At 44.3% G+C, this 7,900-nt stretch overlaps 1 pseudogene; it reads left to right on the forward strand.

Moving 5' to 3' along the window:
- Positions 1-7,900, forward strand: part of LOC112395397 (vacuolar ATPase assembly integral membrane protein VMA21-like) — an 18,081-nt pseudogene that overhangs the window by 2,330 nt on the left and 7,851 nt on the right.

Here is a 7,900-nt window from a genome sequence, read left to right on the forward strand (position 1 = left end):
ATGAAACTCAGACAATAACTGGAGAGGAAGAAAGCGTGGTAGGGAGGACCCAAAGCCTCCACACCCGTCCCTTCCTGTTGGCGTTGGAGGGGACAACGCAGTCCTGGGAGGCACAGCTGGTGCAGAGACTTGGGTTGCTCCTGGCAATTTCTGATGAGCTTAAACTGGGAGGAGACTGTAACTTTTTTCCTTTGAAAAGCAGGCTCCTAAAATGGTACTGACAAAGTGGTTTGCAGGGCAGAAATAGAGACACAGATGTAGAGAACAAACATATGGACACCAAGGGGAGAAAGTGGGGTGGGTGGTGGTGGGATGAATTGGGAGATTGGGATTGACATATATACACTAATATGTATAAAATAGATAACTAATAAGAACCTGCAGTATAAAAAATAAATGAAAAAAAATTCAAAATTTCAATAAAAGAAAAGTAGGCTCCTAATCTCCCACTCTGGTGGGCTTACCAATTCATCCTGATGAAACACAAGAACAACACAAAGTCAAATTCTGATTTTTCTGGCCAGTAGAAGGTCTGCACGCTCCCCATTCCTCACTTGCTTCAGGACTCCACACAGTGAACTGCTGGGCTCCAGACCTGCTGCCCTCAGGCCAGCCCCCTCTCCTGCCAGGCTCCGCCTCTCGTCCAGCTGCACTCGGCTTTGTCTCTACTCCTCATCCTTTTCCCTCCCCAGAGCCACCCCTGAATATCTCTCACCCTTTTCAAAAGACTTCTGGAGTACAAACTCCTCTGAACCGCAGGAAAAAAGAGAGGCAAAGACCACTGAGAGAAACCCTGAAGGGCACCTGTGGCTCCGCCTCTAGACATCCCATACCACCCCCTCCAGCTCTCTCTCTGTGTAAATCTCGGGTACCCAAGTTGGGAACCACTGGTGTAAATGGAGAGTCAAAATTTAGGAAACCTTCCCACCTTGGCACTACATTCAAGACTTTGGTGTTACGGTCACATGTGCCTTTGTTTCTGGATATGGGACAATGGCACTCATCAGATCAGCAGACTGCAAACCCCCCCCCAAAAAAAGGCTTAAAGCACTCTGCATTCGGGAGGAGGGTGAGATGGGGTGACCCTGTGACTCCAAGTCTACAGGTCACTCCTACACAAAGGGATACTGAAAAGCGGTGCAGGACAGTCCATTCCCTCCAGGGACTGGTCAGGGAAGTCAGAGCCACTGAGGGTGGATGTCAAATTCCCTCAAAGAAATATCATTGCAAGGAAACCTTTGTCACACTTTTAAGCCCACACAAATGCTCAAATAGAACCAACATCAGAAAACCAAAATCCTAGTTCAGATGACACCACTGAAGTTGGCTGTAAGGCTTTGTGGGACCCGTTAGGTAGAAAGAACAACTCTATTTAGGGCTATAGCTCAATAGCCCCTACATCTTGGGGCCCCCAGAAAGGACACGATCTCTTCAGCAGCACACAGTGAGGTCATTTCTGAGAAAAACTGTAAAATCTCCTTGAATTCCTGAGGTTCTTACATTTACTCAATGACTTTGTAGATGTTGATTTAATCTTTGAACATCTTGGAATTAATCTGCTTTACTCTAAGTACAGAACCAGAAGCAGGAAACAAGGGACTGACCCTGAGCTATGGCCCCACCCCATGGCTCTTTTAGGCAATAATCATAAGAGATTTTGAGCCAGTGAAATCCATGGCTAGGTAAACAGCAAACTCTCCATTTCAACAAATGTTTCAGATATTCCAGCTTGCCTAGTAATGTTCTAACTTGAACCCAGTCTCAACAATTAAAATTTATATTTTTATATTGCTTTTTAAATAATTCGTGTATATTACACTGAGTTTGTTGCAGTAAGCCACGTGGAATCAAGTGTGGAATTAAGATAAGTAAATAAATGTGTGGTTCTTCATTGACTTACTGCTCACGCCATCTTTAAAATGTATCAACATTAAATCCAGTCACTTCTCACAGCTCTACTGCTTCCATCCTAGAACTGTTCCTCCCCACAATAGTAAACAGGCTAGCCTTCCAGGTGGGCTCCCTGCTGGCTCTCATGCCCTGCTGTCTGTTACCCACGTAACAGATGACATGAATATTTAAACTGTGAGTTAGACCACATCCTCACCACCACATCCCACAGAACACTGCAATGTCTTCCTTTCGTAGGCAGAATGAAATCCCAGTCCCTCACCACTGACTACAAGCCCCTCATGACAGGGACCCTCTGGCCACCCTGGCCTCTGGCCACCCTGGCCTCAGCCCACCTCTGGCAGCCCGGCTCACTCATCTACTCACATAGGCCTCTGACACTGCCCAGTCCTGTCCCAGGGCTCCTGTCCCTGCTGTGACTCCCCAAGTGTACCTCCTCCCCAGAGACTCACATGGGTGCTCCCTCCTCCATTCAGGTCCAGTGTCCCAAGGTCAAGTCCTCAGAAACATCATGTCTAACAAACTCTCTGAGATATTTGCCCTGCCATTGCCACCACCAATCTTCTAGCCCAGCCATATTTTTCTCCAGAGCAATTATCACTGATAGCAGAATAATTGCTTTTGTCATCTGTATCACTGAAATATATGCTCTTTAAAGCAGGAACCTTGTCTACTTGTCACCACTTGTATCTCTAGCATGTAGAACAGTCCCAGTACATAGTAGGGGCTCAGTAAATATGGGTTGAATATAAGCTGGCATAGTGGTTTTGAAAAGCAATTTGAAAACATGTATGACAAGCCTTAAAAATGTTCATACTGGGCTTCCCTGGTGGTGCAGTGGTTGAGAGTCCGCCTGCCGATGCAGGGGACACAGGTTCATGCCCCGGTCCGGGAAGATTCCACATCCCGCGGAGCGGCTGGGCCCGTGGGCCATGGCCGCTGAGCCTGTGGGTCCGGAGCCTGTGCTCCGCAGCGGGAGGCCACAATAGTGAGAGGCCCGCGTACCGCAAAAAAAAAAAAATCTTCATACCATTTGACCCAGTAATTTCTATTCAACAAACCTATGATTTTAAAATAAAATATAGAAGGATATTTAGGTGTAAGAATTTTATTTTTTTAAATTTTTGGCCATGCCAGGTGGCTTGCAGGATCACGGTTCCCTGACCAGGGATTGAACCTGGGCCTCTGCAGTGAGAGCTCCAAATCCTAACCACCAGACCACTAGGGAACTCCCTAAGCATAAGAATATGAATCAGGGACTTCTTTGGTGGCGCAGTGGTTAAGAATCTGCCTGCCAATGCAGGGGACATGGGTTCTATCCCTGGTCTGGGAAGATCCCACATGCCACGGAGCAGCTAAGCCTGTGCACCACAACTACTGAGCCTGAGCTCTAGAGCCCACGAGCCACAACTACTGAAGCCCTTGCACCCGAGCCCGTGCTCCGCAACAAGAGAAGCCACCACAACAAGAAGCCTGTGCACTGCAACAAAGAGTAGCCCCTGCTTGCCACAACTAGAGAAAGCCCGCGCTCAGCAACAAAAACCCAACGCAGCCATAAATAAATAAATAAAGACTAGATGCTTTCACTGCTGTGGCCTGAGTACGATCCCTAGTCAGGGAACTAAGACCTTACAAGCCTCACAGCGTGGCCTAAAATAAAAAGAATATTAATCAGATTTTATTTATAATGGTAAAAAATGATACAGAAGAGCAGGTATATCCTTTTTTTTTTTTTTTGGAGATAGTATACAGCTGGTAAAAGCAGTGTTTAAGGAGAGTTTGTAATATCATATATAAAGTTGCTTACTGATAATAATAATGTTTTCAAAAACAAGATTCAAAATAATTCATAATGTATGACTACAGCTAACTACAGCTATGCAATCCTGTATGGACAGACACATGAATACATGGGAAACAGCTGGTGGGAACTAAGGGCCTGTCAAAGGGCTCACCATGATTCTCCTAGTGGAGACACCAGATGGTTTCCCATCTTTCTGCTTATATATATATATATATATATATATATATTTTTTTTTTTTTTTTGCGGTACGCAGGCCTCTCATCACTGCAGCCTCTCCTGTTGCGGAGCACAGGCTCCGGACGCGCAGGCTCAGCGGCCATGGCTCACGGGCCCAGCCGCTCCGTGGCATGTGGGATCTTCCCGGACTGGGGTATGAACCCGCGTCCCCTGCATCGGCAGGCAGACCCTCAACCACTGCGCCACCAGGGAAGCCCTATACATTTTTTTTTTTTTTTCCTATACATTTTTATATGTTGTCTGTGACTGAGCAAACTTTACTTTCTTAATAGGATAAAGTACTTATTATGAAGTATTAAAACGTGCAAAATGAAATTTTAATGAAAAAGTCCAAGTCTCCTTTCCCAACTCAGCTTGAAGCAACATCTCTCCTTTGGACTCCACAGGGCAGAAATCCCTACTGATGGTCCTCCAGAGGGAAGAAATGAACTCTTCCTCCACAATCCTTGATCCATTCTTGGGTTTGGGAGTTGGCTGAGCAATAAAGGCAACACTAAGAATACCATCAATTATAGATTACTGATTGTTACGTAATTTTAATCTCACCACACCTGAGAAAGTAGCATGGATTCTTTCATTTTCACAGCTTGAGACTCTGAGTCCCTGATGTACTGATGTGTGGCCTGGATTCTCCAAAAAATGTTGGCCTTGAAACTTAAATGACACTGGACCTCCTGGGAAGCCCACCTGGGCACCACCTGGGTGACAGATGAGTGGGTCACTCTGTCACTGAGTGTGGGTCCTAGCATTTCTGGAGCTGTCTGTAGTTTTTTTCCTGAAGACTCCTACACATACTAAAATGATATTTTCCCTCCCCTCTTCCCACATCAAGCAGGCTTCTATTTACAGATGTATAGATAACTTCCCTAATGTTAAGACCAACAAGTGCTCCCCCCACACACACCCCCAAGTGACTGATCCCAACTGGATAATCTAAATTTCACTGAACTTACCCTCAGGGTTGCCGCTGAGCGTGTGGATCCAAGACACAGGTTATCTGGAGATTTGGGCTTGGCTGATCTGGAAAGCAGTCCTGAAAGGTAATGTTCTACTAGATGGTCTTTGGAGAGGGGAAGGAAATGCCTGGTGAGAGGAGAAGAAGACAGATGAGAAGATTCCAAAAGCAAACCTCAGTGAGCTCTGTGTTCCAACTAAAGGATTTGGAAAATCTCCCAGCCATTCTTGGCTTGTAGTTTCCTGTTTCAATTCCCTATGTCTATGAGAGACCATATCGGATAAACCAGACCTCACCTGACTCACCCTGGAACCCCACTCCCACTGTGGTGATCCAGTGTTTGATTGCCTTGGGGTCACAGGAATGGCAGACAGACAGGTAGGGACCAGACGTGGAGGTCAGAGAGGGTGATCCAGAGTCAGTGCTCTATGCTCAGCACCTGGGGCTGCTGCAGCCCCCCAGACTGGCTCCTACACCCTCAGGGCCTTCCTCACCCCTCAGCACGTTGACCTCCAGGCCTTCCTCTACCATACCTTGGCTGTTTGGGCCTATGATGTGACAGAGGGGCTCTGATCACACTTTCTGATCCAAAGATAGGATGACATAGTCTGACAGGCATGGGCAAACTTGAAGGATAACAGAATGGGCCAATAATGAGAGCCCTGAAGTGTTGGTAAATGGCTTCAATCAGATGTCCTAGGTGAAACTCCAAAGTGATTTTCTTCTAATTATTGAGACATTGAGCCCACATGGACACTAGAGGGCGTCCTGAGATTGCGGAAACTGCAAGTGTTGTGTCCAACCACCAAAAAAAATGCCCTGTAGATTGGGCTTCCCTGCTTAAATCAAGATTTGGTCAGTAATAATAATAATAATAAAATAAAATTTTAAAATGGGAATTCCCTGGCGGTCCAGTGGTTAAGACTTGGCGCTTTCACTGCTGTGGGCCCAGTCTCGATCCCTGGTCAGGGAACTAAGATCCTGCAAGCCATGCGATGCGGCCAAAAAAACAATAATAAAACACTCGGTTTCTTGACCAAACAACTTGCATTTGTTAACTAATCATGCCCTTATTTTACCTTTTGATGATTGAAAGATATGTAAAGAAAGTAAATGCAGGGACTTCCCTGGTGGTGCAGTGGTTACAAATCTGCCTGCAACTGCAGGGGAGATGAGTTCGATCCCTGGTCCGGGAAGATCCCACATGCCGCGGAGCAACTAAGGCCGTGGGCCACAACTACTGAGCCTGCTTTCTAGAGGCTGCGAGCCACAACTACCGAAGCCCGCGTGCCTAGAGCCTGTGCTCCACAACAAGAGAAGCCACCGCAGCCAAGTATTAATTCATTAAAAAAAAAAAAAAAATCTTCCTATGGCCTTTTTTTTTTTTTTTAACCTCACCATGAGGATGTGGGATCTTAGTTCCCTGACCAGGGATCAAATTCCTGCCCCCTACAGTGGGAGCTCAGAGTCTTAACCACTGGACCCCCAGGGAAGTCCCTTTTTTTTTTAAAAATTCTTATGGTACTTTATTGTATAGATATGCAATGCTTTTCTTTTTTTTGAATGTTTGAATTTTATTTATTTTTTTATACAGCATGTTCTTATTCGTTATTTTATACATAATAGTGTATATATGTCCCCTGCACAGCATCGAAGACCCAATGCAGCCAAATAAATAAATTAATCAAAAAAAATAATTAAAAAATAAAAATTTGCACAGAGATTGCCATATTGTGCTTCATAAAAACATTACCAATTTACAATCCGATCTGCAATATATTTGAGTACCAATTTTGGCACGATTATTTTTTAAACTATGAAAATATGTAGAGATACATATTTGGGAGCCATCTGTGTATAGATGATATTTAAAATCCTGTGACTGGGTGAAACTAGAGCGATTAGGAAAGCAGTAAGAACAGAATAAGCAGTCCAGTTAAAGCTCTTAAACATGTCAAAATTTACAGCAAAAGGAGGCGGCAAAGGAGATTGAGAAGGAGCAGCCGGGGTGGTAAGAAGAAAACTAGAACTGAGTGTCGCAGAGCGCATGGGGGGCGGGTGGGCAGAGCATATATATATATCAATACAATCACTTCGGAGAACAATTTGGCATCTCGTAGTAAAGAAGTGCAATAATTCCACTCCTACAAACATATCCTAGCGGGACACACAAGGGACCAAGGAGAGATACCCAAAAATGTTCACTGCAGGCAGCCATGTCTGTGACAAAAACAAACTAAAAGTCAATGAAGAGGAAAAAGAGAGAGAAATTGTAGCATATTCGTACCATGGCTACTATCCAGCAATGAAAACAAATGAACTATTTGTATAAACGTGGATTCATCTCATATACAATGTTAAATGAAAAAGTGTGCTACAGAATGATACATTTAGCAAGAAACAATTTATACAGTCTTAAAATATACCTAACAAGAGGATTTTAAAAATCCTTAGTAAGAAAAGCATGCACCAAATTCAAGACACACACACACACACACACACACACACCAAGCCCTCCTGGCCAGGAAAATGTTAATTGAAACACACGCCTATCAAAACCACGCAAAATGAAGACTGTCTGCATATGTTTCTACTGTTTACTATGTATACCACATATAGCAAATGATATTAAAAAGTTACAAATCGACAAACCTGCATGGTGCCTCCATAAAGCTTTCTTATAATTCTCTATTCTTTTCTTCCAACTAGAACTACTTTGTAGAAGCTTTGTGAAGTAAATCCAAAAGAACTGAGCAAAATAAATAAAAAGAAAGAGTTGTCAAGTATGGGGAAAGCTGCTGAGAGGTAAAGAAAGATGAGGACATAGACATCTCCATTAGGATTAACAGTACTATGTTAGTGACCTTGACCAGAAGAGACTTCCTTGAGGAGTGTGAGCAGAAGCCAGAAGGAAGTGAATAGAACCAAGAAAGAAGGATGAAGGAAGGACCACAGGCACAAATAGGTCTTGGGTGTCAAACTCTTGGTGGGGG

This window comes from Neophocaena asiaeorientalis, unplaced genomic scaffold, assembly GCF_003031525.2.
Source record: "Neophocaena asiaeorientalis asiaeorientalis breed wild unplaced genomic scaffold, Neophocaena_asiaeorientalis_V1.1 scaffold282, whole genome shotgun sequence".
Classification (NCBI taxonomy): domain Eukaryota; kingdom Metazoa; phylum Chordata; class Mammalia; order Artiodactyla; family Phocoenidae; genus Neophocaena; species Neophocaena asiaeorientalis.